This window comes from Heptranchias perlo, chromosome 5, assembly GCF_035084215.1.
Source record: "Heptranchias perlo isolate sHepPer1 chromosome 5, sHepPer1.hap1, whole genome shotgun sequence".
Classification (NCBI taxonomy): domain Eukaryota; kingdom Metazoa; phylum Chordata; class Chondrichthyes; order Hexanchiformes; family Hexanchidae; genus Heptranchias; species Heptranchias perlo.
This window is the reverse complement of record NC_090329.1, coordinates 103,359,131-103,378,764: the sequence shown is the minus strand read 5'-3', so window position 1 is coordinate 103,378,764 and position 19,634 is coordinate 103,359,131. Positions and strand designations below refer to the sequence as shown.

The 19,634-nt window shown below is 44.1% G+C and overlaps 1 long non-coding RNA gene across 1 annotated transcript in view; it reads left to right on the top strand.

Moving 5' to 3' along the window:
• LOC137321987 (uncharacterized) overlaps positions 1–19,634 on the top strand; it is a 181,096-nt gene that overhangs the window by 121,912 nt on the left and 39,550 nt on the right. Inside the window, exon 3 of the long non-coding RNA XR_010962936.1 lies at positions 15,220–15,339. This is a non-coding gene — a long non-coding RNA (uncharacterized lncRNA). The remainder of the gene's footprint in view (positions 1–15,219; positions 15,340–19,634) is intronic.

Sequence of the window (19,634 nt, the reverse complement as noted above, 5' to 3'; positions counted from 1 at the left end):
CGAAACACCTTTTCCATTATTACCTCGCAAAGATGGAGCTGTACCTCTATCATTCTCACCCTCAACAATGTGCCCTGGGGTTCAGCTGAGCAGAGCTTGGAGAGGAGTGCGCCCCCAAACGCGGGCTCTCCACAGCTGCCCCTGTCACCAGTGTCTGCTCGTGCTCACTTATGAATCACCAGGTGACAACCCAACTATCTGGCGAACGGGACCCACCGAGGTGTGAGTATTTGTGCTGGTGCATGGATGGATGTGATGTGACAGTGCACCCTCAGAGGAAATGAGGTCCTCTGAGGAATTGCTTTCTTCCATGGCGCCTGCCTCTTCATCAATCCATGAAGAGAACATAATGCAATATTAAAAAATCATCGCAGAAATTACCATGTTTCCAGTGACCATACTGAAGTGTAAAGCAGGTCAATCATTGATAACATTAATTCATGATGTGTGTGAAGGATGTTAAAGCTCTGTCACCAGCCGTCTGCAGGTTGCCAGTTTCACCATCTCTGACGGCCAGGCATGTAACCGTGCGACTTATGTTCATTGCTTCCTCCTCCACATCTGTCGGGCACTATTTGTGGTGGGCCCCCTCCAGTCCTACTCCTCTCCCATGCATTTTGCGCTCTCTTCCCCTACAAGGGGAGAAAGAACAGGCGTGTGAGTGACTAAAGGCGACGTGTTCACCCGATGGATGCATTGCTTTAAGTGAGGCTGACAATGAAGCAAATGCATCAGAGGGTGAGTATCAGACAGATTCATCACATTGCATCAGGATTGGGGTGAGTGGGAGTGGTGGGTTCACAGATGGGGAGGTGAGAAAAAGCACGGAAAGTGAAGGTAAATTGATGATGAGACTTAAGTGGGTGTGAGGAGTGATGTGATGGAGTAGGCTTGGCAAGACAGAGTGAGGTGGAGTGGGGGGGGGGATGGCTGAAGTGCACCACAGGATGTAGGTGAATCAGTATCTGTGCTCACTTTTCCAGACCTGGTTAGGTCATTAAAGCGCTTCCTGCATTGCACCCATGACCTTGCCACTGTGCTCCTGCTGCTGGCCTCCTTTGCCACCTCCAGCCATGCCTTCTTGGTGGCAGAAGCAGGGCGCTTCCTCCTATCAGCCGGGAATAGGACTGCCCTCCTGCTTCTGACACCAGCCAGTAGCAACTCAAGGGAGGAGTCGCTGAAACGAGGTGCTGCCTTCGCCCTGTGATGCTGCATTTTTCAGTTTTCCTCCTTTCTCCTTCAAAACCCATGGTTGCGATGGCCCTTTAAATAGTCCAGTTCACAGCACATCATTCGGGTGTGCAGTACGCCCGCTGCACAGCTTGGAGACGTGAAACCCAGAAGTAAAATTAAGGGCCTTCAATTTAGTCACGATCGCTCAAACCAACACGCAGAAAATTTTTCTGGGGTTTCCCACGTGACTATTCACCCACCCGTTGACTTCCCACCACTATGTTAAAATCATGCCCAAAGATTCTGTTCACTTTACACTTGGTATGGGAAGACGGTGCTTTGCAAGGATAAGTGTGTTGGGTGACCAATGGTGGGAGACTGGGGCTGGGGTGGTTGAAGGCGAGAAATCATGTGATAAAACCTCCAGGAACACGTCCAACCAGAGTTGGCAACCCTAATGCCAACCAGACTCTCAGGTCAGAGGCTGGCTACTTGGCAACAAGGGATAGCCCTTCCAGACATGGCTCATGACTCCTGTCAGGAACCTGGGCGCAGACACAGACATGACTCGTGCAGCCATGTCTGCCAGTTTGAAGTCTTTCCTGCTGGCTGCAGCCAAAGTGCACCTCCCCTTTAAGAGACGCAGGCTCCCTTTAAGTGTCGCCCGATCTCCGGACCCCAAACAGGCGCGCAGCCAATAAGCAGCCAATACCGCAGGCTGCAAGCTCATTACAATGAGGTCCCAGCACCAATTTCCTGTGGGCCCTTCGACCATGTGGGCAGGCGCGACCAGTGCACTCCCGCCCCCTGCGGGCACATTCGAATTACAAGGCCACTGTTTCTGTGGATACATCATATAAACATGGTAGGAGGGCAGGAATTACTACCCACTCCTAGTTTTTGAACTTAGAATAAAAAGCACAATGTAGGACAAATTAAAGCAGTTTTCAAATCAAAACAGCTACCTAATTTAATTTAATTTATTTTAATTTATGATATCTCATGTAAACAACTGATTTTTTTTTAGGCATTTGTCTGTGTATTGCTAGTAGGAAACTACAAGACTTAAAGAATGCTGTGTCAACCTAGTTGGAAAATAGCTGGAGAAGAGACCTGGACTATTTCTGCAGAAAGTAAGGTCTCAACTGGAAATAGATGGGTGGGTCCAAGGCATCATTATTGCTCCTCAACGCTTACAATTTAAAATGTTCACCCTTGTATTTAAATCCCACTGTCCCCTCATCTTTTATTTCTGTAACCTCCTCCAGTGATATAACCCCCTCTGAACTCCACATTCCTCTGGTTATGTCCTCTTGTGCATCCCCTACATCCCCTTTGCCCACCATTGGCAGCCATGCTTTTAGCTGCCTAGGCCCCAGGCTCTGTAATTTCCTTCCAAACCCCCTTCGCTTCTCCACCTCCCTGTCTTCCTTTAAGATTCTCCTTAAAGTCCATCAAGCTTTCAGTCACTGCTCCTAACATCACCTCCTTTAGCCATTTTTTTTCCATTTCATTACAAAGTGTCTTGGATTGTTTTTATATGTTGAAGACACTATATAAATGAGAGCTGTTGTAGTGTCGTTTATGGACGGTGGCAGATGGGAGGCCGGCCAGGAGAGCATTGGGATGGTCAAGTCTAGAGGAGTTTTAAACTGAATCTGACTACGCTGTACCAGACCTGGGCACACTTCATGCTGAACCAGACCTGGGCACACTTCATGCTGAACCAGACCTGGGCGCACTTCATGCTGAACCAGACCTGGGTGCACTTCATGCTGAACCAGACCTGGGTGCACTTCATGCTGAACCAGACCTGGGCACACTTCATGCTGAACCAGACCTGGGTGCACTTCATGCTGAACCAGACCTGGGCGCACTTCATGCTCTACCAGACCTGGGCGCACTTCATGCTGAACCAGACCTGGGCGCACTTCATGCTGTACCAGACCTGGGCGCACTTCATGCTGAACCAGACCTGGGCGCACTTCATGCTGTACCAGACCTGGGCGCACTTCATGCTGAACCAGACCTGGGCACACTTCATGCTCTACCAGACCTGGGTGCACTTCATGCTGAACCAGACCTGGGCGCACTTCATGCTGAACCAGACCTGGGCACACTTCATGCTGTACCGGACCTGGGCGCACTTCATGCTGTACCTGACCTGGGCGCACTTCATGCTGAACCAGACCTGGGCGCACTTCATGCTGAACCAGACCTGGGCGCACTTCATGCTGAACCAGACCTGGGCGCACTTCATGCTGTACCGGACCTGGGCGCACTTCATGCTGAACCGGACCTGGGCGCACTTCATGCTGAACCAGACCTGGGTGCACTTCATGCTGACAATGGATGCACAAAGGAGAAATATGTAACATTTGTCAACATTGAATCATACATAAACTGCTCCTATCCCCAAAAAGAGAAAGTTGTCTTTTTTGATTATTTAAACTATAAGGGTCAGTGCTTTTAAAACCTCACTGTTTGGTGACATGTTTGTGAAAATAAGGTGAAGCACGTTTTTGATAACACTGAATTTTATAATTTTATAATGTCGGGAAACATCGCCGCCATCCCTGCATGTTTCTGCCGTCTTGGTGAGTCCAGTTTATAACAGCTAAATTGCCCCAGATGACAATGTAAGTCATCATGTAGTTTTTCAGTGTCTCTATTCTAGATCTCAGGCTGATGCTAAACTTGAAGGAACTTATTTTCTTTTTATATAATATATATACAACAACAACTTGCATTTATATAGCACCTTTAACATAGTAAAACATCCCAAGGCGCTTCACAGGACCGATTATCAAACAAAATTTGACACCGAGCCACATAAGGAGGTATTAGGACTGGTGATCCAAACCTTAGTCAAAGAGGTAAGGAGCATCTTAAAGGAGGAGAGAGAAATAGAGAGGCGGAGAGGTTTAGGGAGGGAATTCCAGAGCTTAGGGCCTAGGCAGCTGAAGGCACGGCCGCCAATGGTGGAACAATTAAAATGGGGGATGCGCAAGAGGCAAGAATTGGAGGAGCACAGAGATCTCGGACGGTTGTTGGGCTGGAGGAGGTTACAGAGATAGGGAGGGGCGAGGGATTTGAAAACAAGGATGAGAATTTTAAAATCGAGGTGTTCCCGGACCAAGGGCCAATGTAGGTCAGCGAGCACAGGGGTGATGGGAGAACGGGACTTGCAGCGAGTTAGGATATGGGCAGCAGAGTTTTGGATGATCTCAAGTTTATGGAGGTGGAAGATGGGAGGCCGGCCAGGAGAGCATTGGGATAGTCAAGTCTAGAGATAACAAAAGCATGGATGCGGGTTTCAGCAGCAGATGAGCTGAAGCAGGGGTGGAGAGGGGCGATGTTACAGAGGTGGAGCAGATATGTGGTTGGAAGCTCATCTCAGGGTCAAACAGAACGCCAAGGTTGTGAACGGTCTGGTTCGGCCTCTGACAGTGGCCAAGGAGAGGAATAGAGTCGGTGGCTAGAGAACGGAGTTTGTGGCGGGGACCAAAGACAATGGCCAGTATTTAGTTGGAGGAAATTTTTGCTCATCCAGTTGGACAAGCAGTGTGATAAATTAGAGACAGTGGAGGGGTTGAGTGAGATGATTGTGAGGTAGAGCTGGGTGTCGTCAGCGTACATGTGGAATCTGATGTGTTTTCGGATGATGTCGCCGAGGGGCAGCATGTAGATGAGAAATAGGAGGGGTCCAAGAATAGATCCTTGGGGGACTCCAGAGATAACACTGCAGGAGTGGGAAGAGAAGCCATTGCAGGTGATTCTCTGGCTACGACAATAAGGGCTTATTCCCCAAATACATGCTGTTGGCAAATATTAGTTCATCTATCTAGGAAAATCCTAAAGACTCCCCCTCCTCCCAATTCCAGCATCCAATTGTTTGTTAAAAAATTCCAGGGTTTTTGTCTCCATTACTCCATTCCATGTGTTAATCACTCTTCGAGGGTAATTTTGACTTTGGGTGACAGTGTAAAACAGGTGATATCAATTCAGCTGTCTGTTATACATCTCTCCTAATTTTCATTTCCAATGGCTTCAATCGGGAGGGATGTATAACGGGCGGCTGAATTGAAGTCACCCGTTTTACTCTATCGCCCAAATGTCAAAATGACCCTCTTTGTGTGAAATACAACTTCCTGGTATCAGTCATAAATTTGTCTTTTACTAATTTGAGCCTGAGTCCCCTTACTTGTAAAATCAGTTCTAGAGTAGAGAATAGGGCCAATTTTAACTGGGCTCACCTGACAGAAATGGGGCGATTGTCGAGTTAAAATAGCTGTGGTGGAATTACTGCCATGTTCCCGCTCCGCCATCATATTTACTGGGCCTTCTGCTGTTCGGCCCAGATGGAAGCCTCACTATATGCAAATCGAGGTCCTGTGACTTATAAGTGACCCCGATGCAATTTAGAAGGACAACTGGGCGGCGTCCAGTCATACCGAGCGGCAAAGAGGAAGAGGCCCTGATAAGGTAATTTTGTGGTGTTCAGGAGAAGCAGGAGTGCTTCCCCGGGCTCCACAAAAATAACGTGAGTCGCTGCCACCTTGGGCTCCCTCAATCGGTTTGCCCCACCCCCCCCCCCCGCCCTCCCCACCCCACCTCGGACATACCGTCCTGCAAGGGCCGGGTCAACCTCTGGGCCACCCATTATTGCACTGACCTGGAGCCAGCAAGCTGCAGCGGGATGCCCTGTTCAGGACATCCAGCTCACTGGCAGCATGGTAATGAGGACCGGCCTTCGAAATGGACCAGGCCTCCCACCAGCAGAATCAGGCTATCGACCCGCTGCCCACCCCCACCCCCCCCCCCAGCCAGCCGCCTGAGAGTTAAAATCTTGTTTAATAAGCTTCTTTGGGCCTTGTGCATCAGAAAATTGTGGGCAGCACACCAGTGATTTCCTGATGTGTGCAGTCTGCTGCCGAGATACCCACCAGGAGCATTGTCACCAGGGAAGTGACAATAGTATAAATGATCCACGGTGAATTTTCTAATAGAACAGTATCCAAACTAATTTGGTTGAACTGCCCAAATGTTATTAGGGTGGAAATTATTCTGAGTTCTGATTTTAATGACTTGACTAACTCACTCATGTAAAATTTCTATGTGTGCTAAAATAATAAAAATCTGTCCATCCCTACATCATAAAATTAACTCCAAGGTTGCTTAATGATTAATATTATGTGAGACCATACACCATGTGACACTAATATTAAAACAACTCTCTGCACCATAGGAATTGGCCACTATCCAATGGGACATCAAAACAAAACACAGAGTGTACTTTATATTAAAAATTCATTAAAGACTATAAATTATAAATAACAGTGGATTTCTATCAGTAGATTACATAGGGAATAATAGATAATGGGCAGTGATTACAAGGCAGGAATCTCATTGAAGGGTTTAGATATTGTAAAAAATTATGAAAACAAAGATTTAGTAGTTTATCTGAACCCTGGGGTAAGATTAATTCTTTGAAACCAATCCCTATGTAACATCAGTTTTTATTTTCTACCTGTATATAGTGAAGCTTGTGAGGGTGGATTTGTTTGTTATATCTCCCCGGCAGTGGTTTTCACTGTAAATAATAATGGTCAGTGTTCTTCATCTACTTGTCTGATGACATTCATGTTAAAGGTATAATGATTGTGACATAATTCCTACTAATTCCAGCTGATAGCCAAGAAACCCAATCACTATAACGGTTTCAGTGATTGAATGTCTCCCCTGTGTCTCTGTGAACAGAATTGGACACAGTATTCAAGATACGGTCTGACTTGTATTCTACTGCTTTGACTGTATAGTTTAACATTCTTTATGCTTTTCTGGTTACTGTTTTGCAATGGTTGGACAAGTTGTGTCTTGTCTACTAACATCGCCAAGTTCTCTTTCAATTTCATCCTTAGCTATTTCATGAAATACTTATGCTGCCCATTTTTCGTTCCTACATAAAATATTTTACATTTGCCCACTTACATATTTTGTCCAATTTATTCTGTGTTTTCTGAGCTGCCCCTCCTAGTTTGTTACCATCTGCAAATTTAACCAATTTGCATTAAGTTTCTGAATCCAAGTCATTGATGTAAAATAGAAACAACAGAGGTGCCAATACTGATTCCTGAGCACCCCACTCAGAATCTCCCCCACCCCAACATAACATGTCATGTTTCAGGATTTCAGACAATGTCAACATGGCGGGGTGGGGGAGGGGGGGAACCATGGTGTAATATTTGTTAAAATGCTGCTATTGAGCTAAACAGCTCTCAAAGGGTTAATTTTGCTTACTGTAGGGCTTGCAGGTGTAAATTAAATTTCAGACAGGGCATCTAGTCCAGCATCCTGAAGACAATGATACGTCAAAATTGCATTGGGATCCTATTCATGTCGCAGGATCAGCGTCAATTTGCAGTGTATAATGAGGCTCCTGCCTTGGCTGCCTATCCGAATCAAAATGGCAGCCAGTGGAACAATACTCCTGCTCCTCCTGGCTTCACAATAAGGTAAGTAAAAAAATTTCAAATTTACTTATCCGGTGTCAGCCTCCAGCTGTCCCTTTAAGAACCTCTGATTTAGCCGCCAATCACCTGAAGAAACTGACCGCGGCGCGCACGGCCCATGCTGCGGTCATGCGCAATTGAATTTTTCAAAAGGGGCCTCAAACAGGTGTTAGGCCCCCAATTTGTAATTGCAAAAGACCTAACGCCTGTTTCAGGCACACGCCCTGGACGCTTACAGAGGAGCCTTTACCAACATGGTGGGTGGTACATTTCTGGCATGGCATGAGAACGCACACCATGCCTGCTATATTGGACCCAACATGCAATATATGCTTGCCAAAGAGGAGCTTTAACAAGCTAGACCTAGAAATAATTTGCAGTATCATTCAGGCTTTACTGTGGTCTTGTGTCGGTCCAGATTTTTAATTGGAATACCATTTATTTCATTGTCTTCCCCTCCTTCCATCTCTTGGGCTTTGCATCATCTTGAGACTGATAGGCTGGAAAAGTCCCTTACTCTTAGACTGCTCTATTATTTGACACTGCTACAAGCAATGTGAGAGCAACCCAAGGTGAGTGCCTTCCTGATTTTTTTCTCCTTCCTTGTGAGGCACAGTCTGATGCCTCCACTGAATGGCGTGGCTGAGATTGGGAATTCAATGAGCATCCACATTCTACAATCTGTGTCATGTAATGCTGACCCATCATTACAAATTCTCCTGGCCTAGCACTATTTCCATACAGGAATGTAAATGAGCTTCATGCATCAATATGTTGAAATGTACAGGATTAACTGAATTTACCCCATGGTCGATCGGTCTTCGCTGCACAGAACAACTTTACAGTCCATCGCTTCAAATTGCCTTTATCTCAGTAGAGAGATAAAACTCGTTTAAAAAAAGTAAATGTACAAGTATCATAAATCGCTGTACCTGTATTAAAGTGACCCTGTCTTCACGAAATTGTGTTAGCCAGCCCTATTAAGGAGGTGGTGGACCTTAAATATTCGCTTGATTTTGAATTCTGTTAGTAATAATAACCATTTGTTTTGAGTTGACTTGTTTGAGGATCTGTCTCTATTTCTCAACAGTTCATTTGATATCCTGTCTCTATAACTGCAAAAAACATTCACAAGTCCAAAAAGGAAACAAATAAAAGAATTATAACATCTACAACCTCCAAATAGATTAAAGTGGGGCCAAAGATGACCATCTCTCCATCATAAGGTCAGGACTGGGGCTGTTTGCGGCGATTTCCCTATGTTCAGCTCCATTCCCAAATCCTGCGATAATGAAGCAGCCCATGCCAACCTACACCAGGACCTGGGTAACATCCAGATCTGGGCTGGCAAGTGGCAGGTAACATTCGTGCCATGTAAATGCCAGGTACTGACCATTTTGAACAAGGGAAAGCCCAGCCATCTTCCCTTGACCTTCAAAGGCACCATCATCGCCGAGTTCCCCACCATCAACATTTTGGGAGTCACCAATGACCAGAAGCTTAACTGGACCAGTCATGTCAACACTGAAAACAGGACAGGGGCTGAGTATTCTGTGATGAGTGGCTACAGACCCCGACATCATACTGCTGAAGTTCTGTGCTCCACAGCTAGCTGCACCACTAGCTAAGCTGCTCCAGTACAGCTGCAACACTGGCATCTACTCAACAAAGTGCAAAAATTTCCCAGCTATGTCCTGTCCACAAATAGCAGGGCAAATCCAACCTGGCCAATTGATGCCCCATCAGCTTACTACCAATCATCAACAAAGTGATGGAAGGAGTCATCAACAGTATTATCAAGCGGCAATTACGCACCAATAAACTGCTCACCGATGCTCAGTTTGGGTTCAGCCAGGACCATGCAGCTCCACACCCCATTACAGACTTAGTCCAAACATAGACACAAGACCTGAATTGTAGATGTGAGATGGGAGTGACTGCCTTTGAGATCAAGGCAGCATTCGACCGAGTGTCGCATCAAGGAGCCCTAGTAAAACTGAAGTGAAAGGGGATTTCGAAAAAACCCTCCAGTGGCTGGAGTCATGCCTGGCACAAAGGACGTTGGTTGTGATTATTGAAGGCCAATTCATCTCAGGGCATCGCTGCTGGAGTTCCTCAGGGCAGCATCCCAGACCCAATTATTTCCAGCTGCCTATCCAAGGTAATAGATGTCCGATAATCCTATTATATCAATTTTTTTCTACAACCCTGTACTTTATGGAATGCTTTTGAAAGTCAGGAAATACATCAACTGGTATATCTTCATCCATTATATAAGGCACTGGGACATCTGCACTTGGAGTTTTGGTTCCCACACATAGTGAATAATACTGAGGCTCTATAGAGGGTTCAGAGAGAAGTAACCAGGATGATATCAAATTTTGAGCTCCTAGTTTTGAGGATAGCCTCCACGAGTTAAGTCTTTCACTTTGGAGAAACGCAGACAAAGAGAGGCTGATTGAGATCTTCAATATGATAAAGGGGTTGAACTCAGCCCACTTAGATGGTGTATTTGAATGGATGGGAATGGTAGGATAGACATATAAAATTCATAAGCGAAGAGTTAGGCTAGATTCCAGAAAGTATTTATTTTCACAGAAAAGTCAGCACACTCTGGAACAGACTGCCAAAACATGCTGTCAGTAAAAGGTCAGTACAGTCCTTTAAAAGGAACATTGGCAAGCTCCTGAGGAATATTTCCAGGTTTAGAGGGAAGGTTGCTAGTTCGATGCAACCATGAGGAGTTATGGTTTTTCTGAGGTCTCCTGGAGCCTTGCTTGACTGCCTTAGGGGGGTCAGAGAGAAATTTTCCAGATTTTTTCCTGAACTGGCCATGGTTTTTTTCTTTTTTTTTGCCTGTCCCAGGAGATAGCATGGTTAGAGGTGAATGTAGGAGATTGCAGCCTTGTAATCTTGAAATGGGCTGGCTATGGTCGGCCTGATGGTTTTTTTTGACCATCTTTTCATATGTTTGTATGTGAGCAAAGTGCCCCTTTAAAGCTGACTCATAGACTACGGGGATTGCTGCAAACATATTCACTGCAAATTGAGCAGGTGCAGTAAAATGTTGCTGGGAAAAGTTGGTATGGAGTGTTTGTATGAGTTTTTTTTATCGCAGCAAAGATAGCTCTAGATGTGAGTGACCTGTGATCCCATCCACTATGTGTAAACTTGCTGTATGTCAACAAGACTAATGAAGACACTGGCTGAAAGTGAACTGATTGTGGTGACAGAAGCCCATATGTGATCAGAGTGACAAATAGCTCTGGCCAATGCCACAGGGCAATTCAGATAATGAAGCTGCATTTTTGTGTCACGTGTATGTGCATCTACTTTGTCAGCTTTTGAGTAGAGAATGAAAATTTTTATTATTATTTATTTTATTTAAGCAGAGATTGACCGTTGGGATTTTATTTTAGTCTGATCATCAGGACCCCCTTTAAAAAACTCAAGTAATGTAACAAGTTGTTTTCTAACTGTGCATAAATATTAGTATATCTGTCTCTGTGTATTTGAGGATGCAGTGTGACCCCATGTTTGCTTTGACTCATCTGAATACGTAAAATATAAATATATTTGTGAATACCCTGTGGCTTTATATATGCCATGATGCATCCAGATATGTATACTGTGCAGATGACAGTAAAAATAAATGATTTTACTATCCTTTTACTCTTTTCTGTCTCTCCGTCAAGTTTTGTTTTGTCAAACAGTAAGGATGATGAGGATTTAGATCCTGATAGTCCAACTCACACAATTGCAGAAGCACTCTGGGTTTACTGTACCATCTGTTGATATTACCTCAGCTCCCTCAATGTGGAGCTCAGTTGACTACACGGGGGATATTTTAATTTTTATTACCGGGCAGAAATCTGGTGGTACTGGATCGGCCACCTGTTATGCACCCAGCCTGATTTTTCTTTCCATTGACTTCAATAGAAAAAGTTAAATTCCACTCCCATTATGCTAATTCCCCAAGGGAAGTCACCTGCACTCACTATTTAAAGAAACATTGTTAGGGGAAAAGACAGTGAGAAAAAAACCTAAAAGAATCACAAAGTTGATTATTGTATTTTATATAAAATTTTGGCAAGAAGGAACACGGGAAAAGAGCTGAATGTTTCTTGAAATGCTAATTATCCACGGATCACCGCCTCTAATTATTTGTCTACGTGCTCAAATAAATTTTATAATAGGTGAAAAAAATAAAAAGGACAACCATGGTGGGGCTTGTCCCTACATACTCGTTCTGCCCCCATGTTGTTATTTTAAATTTCCCTACATTCATATTATTCTTTCTTGCAATTGAATGAATTTCATTAGATGTGCTTTCAACATATTAATGATAAACAAAGGGTTACCAGTGTCGCAGACAGATTTTCTTTCTCGCACCTGACCACCCATTCTAATGGAGTCTTATTGTTTTATTGGCAGGGCCTGCAGATTGCACTGATGCTTATCTTGGGCTGCCAGTAAGGTGATCCGATTTTCGGTTTAGTAGGTGTCTGTGGGGGCTACAACAAAAGTTAGCAGTTCCTTATTGTTTGAAACCCCAGAGATTTGCAAAGTAAATCGCTCAATACCTACAAAATGATAATCTAACTTTGAAAGTGATTTTTTTTCTACAATCCTAGGATCTCATTGCAAGTCATCAGAACTTGAGATGAAAAGGGGCCATAAATAGAATGTAGTCACTAATAAATCCAATAAGGAATTCAGGAGAAACTTCTTTACCCAGAGCTTGATTAGAATGTGGACCTTGCTACCACATGGTGTAAACTGTTGAGGCGAATAGCATAAATGCCTTTAAGGGGAAGCTAGATAAGTACATGAGGGAGAAAGGACGAGAAGGATATGTAGATCGGGCTAGATGAAGTAGGGTGGAAGGAGGCTCGTGTGGAGCATAAACACTGGCATAGACCAGTTGGGCCAAATGTCCTGTTTCTGTGCTGTTAATTCTATGTAAATACTCATGTCTCTCAAAAGTGAGGTACCTTGGGATTCCAGTAAATAAAACAGGAGGCATTATCATCAAAAGCTACGTATTTGCTGGAACTTAGGAACAGGAGTAGGCCATTCAGCCCTTCGAGCCTGCTCCACCAATCAATTAGATCATGGCCAATCTGCACCTCGATTGCATTTTCCTGCCTTTGCTCCATTTACTTTGATACTTTTACCTCACAAAACTCTGTGGATCTCAGTCTTGAAAGCTCCAACTGACTCAGCAGCACACCCTTTTGGCGGAACAGGATGGAGGGGCTGAATGGTCTACTCCAGTTCCTATGTTATTGGGGGGGGGGGGGGTGGGAGAGTACCAGATTTCTACCACCCTTTGTGTGAATCTGCACATTATTGACACTTCACTTTCACCGAATTAAATTTTAGAAAGCTGCTTGTGACCCCTGACCTGGAAAACAAATGGCCACCTAGTAGCACAAAAAATGATCATCATACATTTGTGAAACTTATTCTCCTTTTACTTCCATTAATGTAATTGAAATAAGCTCATAATACGACGTCAAAAACTTTATAGCTCATAAAAAGACCTGTGTGCTTTCTTGTGTCTCTGTTTACTGAAATAAGCTGCAATCACAAGAAAGAAAATGACTGAAGGCACCTTGGAACAATGCACTGATTGTCAAGGACTGTATGAAAGTAAGTACTTTCAGCTGTGCCTATAGTGTTAGCCTGTTTACTCTGCTTGTTCACACTCAGCTGTAGGTATATCGGGGAAACTCTGCTCTATTGCTGCTTCTCCTCACGTGTATGTTTTCCTGGTAAATCAGATATTTGCAAAAGGTCAAACCTAAATTTCACACCTTCACAAGCAAATAAAAAGGCTTGTAGACACGATGTTATCAAGAGTTGGGAAATTTTCCAGAATCCTCTGCATCAATTAGCTACCTCTTTTCCCAGAGGGCCACAAAGACCTGTAAAGCAGTTTAACACTTAAACAGCTAAGTGTTTGCAGCTTACTTCAAATTGTTTTGTAAGAACTAGATCTATACCAAAACCCAGGATGTAATTTATACAAGAGAATGCATCTGTTCCTTTTTAGATCACATAAAAATCTAAGAATTTTACATACTTTAAAGTGTGTAATGCAGAATGGATAGGCCTAAACAATCAGGGACGAAGAGAGTCAGAACGATGGGGGGAATTTTAACTCCAAAGAATGGGTGGTTTGGTGGCGGGTGGGAGGTAAAAGTAACAGTTTTTTGAAACGGGACCGCAACCCAGCTCCAATGCGCCCACTTCCGGGTTTAACCCAGGTGCGTACCCAAAAGCCGGAAGTGCCATCCCCATTTAATGACAGCGGGCGGAGTGTGAGAGGGGCAATGTACCTCATTGAAATAGTTGAGGCACTTAATTTTAAGCTGAAACGAATTTAAGGTCAACTGCACGGGTTTCCCATGTCTTCTGATTCTCGTCAGGTGAAAGGAACTGAGAAGAGCCAGATCCACGAGGTGAGTGCCTTTATTGCTCTGCTTATGGACCAGAAGGAGCAGGAGTACTTCATCCAGGCCCAACAAGCTCATCTGGCGCGATCGGACCCCCCCAAATGGTAGACTCCCCCCCCCACCCCACCCACCACCTCCGACTCTTTATCTGACTGCTGATCCAATCACCTCCCTGCCCCCGACCTTCTCCAAGTCCCGCCCTCAACCTTCTCCAAGTCCTCCCCCTCCACCATGATCTTCTCCAAGGCCAACCCTGATCTTCTCCATGGCCGTCCTCACCCCCGCCCCCCACCCCGATCTTCTCCACAGCCCCCTCCTCCCACCTGATTTCGTCCGTGACCCAAGATCTCTCATTCCTTCCATCTCTCCTCTCCAATTCGCAGCTCCTTTCCCTCCCGACAGGCAGCCAGCCTGTCAATTTGGCTGGCTGTCGCACAGGAAACCCTGAAGTGAAATAATGACCTCCAATTGAGTTGCGATCGGAGATTGTGATGCACTCACTTGACTTCTGGTTTCCCCACGTGAACATCTACCCACTCCCTGGGTTCCCAGGTCTGAGTAAAAATCATGCCCCATGACACTGTAAATCTCACTCTCTCTTAACTCACACATGACATTCCAAGCAGTAAATATGTAATCTATGTAACTACATATGAACAAATAACTTTAGGCTTGAAGACATTATAAAATGAAACTCTCAAACAGAATTCTCTTTGTCAAACTAATGTGGACTTTCTTATAGTTTAATTTTGTTTGCCATGATTACGTTCCCCAAGATCCAGTGCAGGCTGAATGACCATTCACTGACTGGCAACTTGATGAAATTGAAGTTTAGTTGCACTATACATTAAGCTTGAAGTTGCTTCATTCCTCATAATAATTTGAAGACTGTCAACACCAAAAAGCATGCTGTGGTCCTTCACTTCAATCAGGTTCTCATCTTAACTTGCACATCACAAAAAATGGTTACTGTTAACATTTCTTGTAACTAAGCTGGAATGAATACTCTTAAAAGTGGAACTAATATTCCATTTATACCGTTCCTTATAACCCAGAGAGCTTCCTGTTTACAGGATGATCCACGGAATCTGCTTCAGATAGATCTGCAATGGAACTGCCAAACCAGGAAGAAATAAATACAGAACAAGAGGAAAAGATCGAGATGAAGGCATCAATTTCCATTGATCTGTAAGGTACAGTGCATTATTTCTTATGATGTAAACAAAGGAAAAGTAACACTATAGTCTAAGAATTATTGTTAGCAGTATTGGTGGACTAATGCTTAATGCATTCATTTAATAATCCTCTGTGGGATTTCAATGCGAGTGTTATTTTAAATGGCTTAACATATTTAAAACAGCAACCAGAGGAATGCTCATGTGATCGAGTAGCGCATTCACTCACTATTAATACAAGCAGTGACTTTGAGCTTTCGGATTCCATTACAACTGCAGTGTCATTTACTGAGGTACAAGATAAGTGAACTGAGACATTGGAGTTTTTTGTACCATTTTTATTGGAGATTAAAATGGAAAATATCTCAGCTTGCTTTGAGCAGGTTTCACTGAACATAGTAAATTTATTTTTTTAATTCATTCATGGGATGTGGGCATTGCTGACAAGGCCAACATTTATTGCCCATCCCTAATTGCCCTTGAGAAGGTGGTGGTGAGCTGCCGCCTTGAACCGCTGCAGTCCGTGTGGTGAAGGTTCTCCCACAGTGCTGTTAGGTAGGGAGTTCCAGGATTTTGACCCAGCAATGATGAAGGAACGGCGATATATTTCCAAGTCAGGATGGTGTGTGACTTGGAGGAGAATGTGCAGGTGGTTGTGTTCCCATGTTCCTGCTGCCCTTGTCCTTCTAGGTGGTGGAGGTCGCGGGTTTGGGAGGTGCTGTCAAAGAAGACTTGGCGAGTTGCATCTTGTAGATGGTACACACTGCAGCCACGATGCACCGGTGGTGGAGGGAGTGAATGTTTAGGGTGGTGGATGGGGTGCCAATCAAGCGGGCTGCTTTGTCCTGGATGGTGTTGAGCTTCTTGAGTGTTGTTGGAGCTGCACTCATCCAGGTAAGTGGAGATCATTCCATCACATTCCTGATTTGTGCCTTGTAGATGGTGGGAAGTCTTTGGGGAATCAGGAGGTGAGTCACTCGCCACAGAAAACAGTATTTATGTGGCTGATCCAGTTAAATTTCTGGTCAATGGTGAACCCCAGGATGTTGATGGTGGGGGATTCGGTGATGGTGATGCCTTTGAATATCAAGGGGAGGTGGTTAGACTCTCTCTTGTTGGAGATTATCATTGCCTGGTACTTGTCTGGCGCAAATCTTACTTGCCACTTATCAAGGATGTTGTCCAGGTCTTGCTGCAAGCAGTCACGGACTGCTTCATTATTTGAGGGGTTGCGAATGGAACTGAACTCTGTGCAATCATCAGCGAACATCCCCATTTCTAACCTTATGATGGCGGGAAGGTCATTGATGAAGCAGCTGAAGATGTTTGGACCTAGGACACTGCCCTGAGGAACTCCTGCAGCAATATCCTGGGGCTGAGATAATTGGCCTCCAACAACCACTATCATCTTCCTTTGTGCTAGGTATGACTCCAGCCACTGAAGAGTTTTCTCCCTGATTTCCATTGACTTCAATTTTACTAGGGTTCCTTGGTGCCACACTTGGTCAAATGCTGCCTTGATGTCAAGGGCAGTCACTCTCACCTCACCTCTGGAATTCAGCTCTTTTGTCCATGTTTGGACCAAGGCTGTAATGAGGTCTGGAGCCGAGTGGTCCTGGCGGAACCCAAACTGAGCATCGGTGAGCAGGTTATTGGTGAGTAAGTGCCGCTTCATAGCACTATCGACGACTCCTTCCATCACTTTGCTGATGATTCCTCGGTAATTGGCCGGATTGTATTTGTCCTGCTTTTTGTGGACAGGACATACCTGGGCAATTTTCCACTTTGTCGGGCAGATGCCAGTGTTGTAGCTGTACTGGAACAGCTTGGCTAGAGGTGCAGCAGATTCTGGAGCACAAGTCTTCAGCACTATGGCCAGGATGTTGTCAGGGTCCGTAGCCTTTGCTGTATCCAGTGCACTCAGCCATTTCTTGATATCACGTGGAGTGAATCGAATTGGCTGAAGACTGGCTTCTGTGCTGCTGGGGATATCGGGAGGAGGCCGAGATGGATCATCCACTCGGCACTTCTGACTGAAGATGGTTACAAATGCTTCAGCCTTATCTTTTGCACTCACGTGCTGGGCTCTGCCATCATTGAGGATGGGGATGTTTACAGAGCCTCCTCCCCCCGTTAGTTGTTTAATTGTCCATCACCATTCACGACTGGATGTGACAGGACTGCAAAGTTTTGATCTGATCCGTTGGTTGTGAGATCACTTAGCTCTGTCTATAGCATGTTACTTCCGCTGTTTAGCATGCATGTAGTCCTGTGTTGTAGCTTCACCAGTTTGGCACCTCATTTTTAGGTATGCCTGGTGCTGCTCCTGGCATGCTCTTCTACGCTCCTGATTGAACCAGGGTTGATCCCCTGGCTTGTTGGTAATGGTAGAGTGAGGAATATGCCGGGCCATGAGGTTATTGATTGTGCTGGAATACCATTCTGCTGCTCCTGATGGCCCACAGCGCCTCATGGATGCCCAGTTTTGAGCTGCTGGGATCTGTTCTGAATCTATCCCATTTAGCACGGTGGTAGTGCCGCACAACATGTTGGACGGTAACATTGTAAATTCAATTTATTATCTTACAACCAATACTGTAAAATGAACAAAATATATGCCAATTCTAGGATGCATGTAATTGATAGGCATCAGTGCAGCATTGATATATTTGCTGCAGAAAAAAATGTAGGTGAAAAGTTATTCAGACAAGAAGCATCACTTTTTACTCCATTATGGTTCTCTACAAGAAAATATGTGTCTGTTCCAATTCAATTTTTGAATGTCAACTTTCACACAATATCATTTTAATATCAGAACTGTAACCTCATCTCACATGAAGTAGGTGGGAAAAGCTTTGCCTTTAAGTGCAAATTTGTGACTCTTGAAAAAAAATAACCCTCTTTACCGGATCTGTGCCATAAGCACATTCCACAGTATTTCCCCTCTTATATTTTATATTACCACCTACTTAGCACTAGAGAACAGCAATAATGCATTTTTTCAACTCTTGAGATTTTATGATCAAGTTCAGAATGATACAAATGACTGTGGGCATTATTGGATTAGTGGGTTGAGTATTTCTAATACAGCATCGCAAGAATTGTTTTTAAGTCCCGAGTCTTTGAGTTCGTTTCTATGTTGCTGGCAATGTAGACAGTGCTGCCACAGCACAGCTAATGACCTCCTTGACCCCTATCTTTGCCAAGCGAGCTTCTGCTAACAGAGCTCCATCTTCCCGTGTCAATACAGTTGCTAACGTTCCTGGCTATGTTTAAATTTGAATATGCTGTAATATGATTTTTTTTTTAACACACAAACGACTGTTGATTCCAATATTCACATAAAGAATGCTGAAGGTGTTGAAAGAGAGATACTCAAAAACACTTCTCCATCTCCACTAGAAAAAAAGGAAATAAAAGATTTTAAATAACTTAAAGGGAAAAGAGGTGTCTTGATGGATCTAAAGGGATCATAAAGACAAATAATAAGTGTTAAATATTTGAGCCACCATCCTTTCATATTAGTCTAATGAAAACATATATAATTACACAAGATTTTTTGAACTAGAGAACGTTTCTTTTCCCTTTGTGGAAATGCGTGTAATGAAAATGAAATCATTGTTTACACAGGAGGAAGCTGGAAAGTCTTTAAGCTCAAAGTATCTACAACTGCAATAGGTGATCTCCTAAGATACTGGTTATCCTGAGGTATCCTTATTGCATATTGGATTTTCACACCAGTACAGTGCTACATTATTGATTTGATACTGAACATAATTATAAGCTGTGATAAAAACAAAACATGAATCCTGAAATCTGAAATAAAACAGAACATGCTGGAAATGTGTAACAGATCAATAAGAATCTGAAGGAAAAAAATAGGTTAATGTTTCAGCAATGGTCATTCCTCAGAAGCCGTATATGTCACAATGTAGCACAAAAAAAAGGTACAGAAAAGGCTTCATTTTGTAATCTGACTCTTGTTCATTCCAGGTGAGCTAAAATAACTCTACCAGATATATAACAAAAGATGAGAAGTCCATTTTCTTCTCGGGAGCTTCGGAATGCCTGCCGAGTTTTCTTCAGCTGTGTGAGGGGTGGGAGGCACATCCCTGCATACATTTCCCCATTTAAATTACCTGTGTGAAATATTTCTCAAAACAGCACAAACCCCGTATTAAACTGTACTGATTTACAATTGTAGCCTGCAGGAAGTGCAACCAATTGCAGGTTAAGTGCAGTCTTCAGTCCTTGGCATTAAAGTTTACTGAAGAGAGAGGGAAAGTAAAGGAATAGTGCGACGGGTAAAGAAA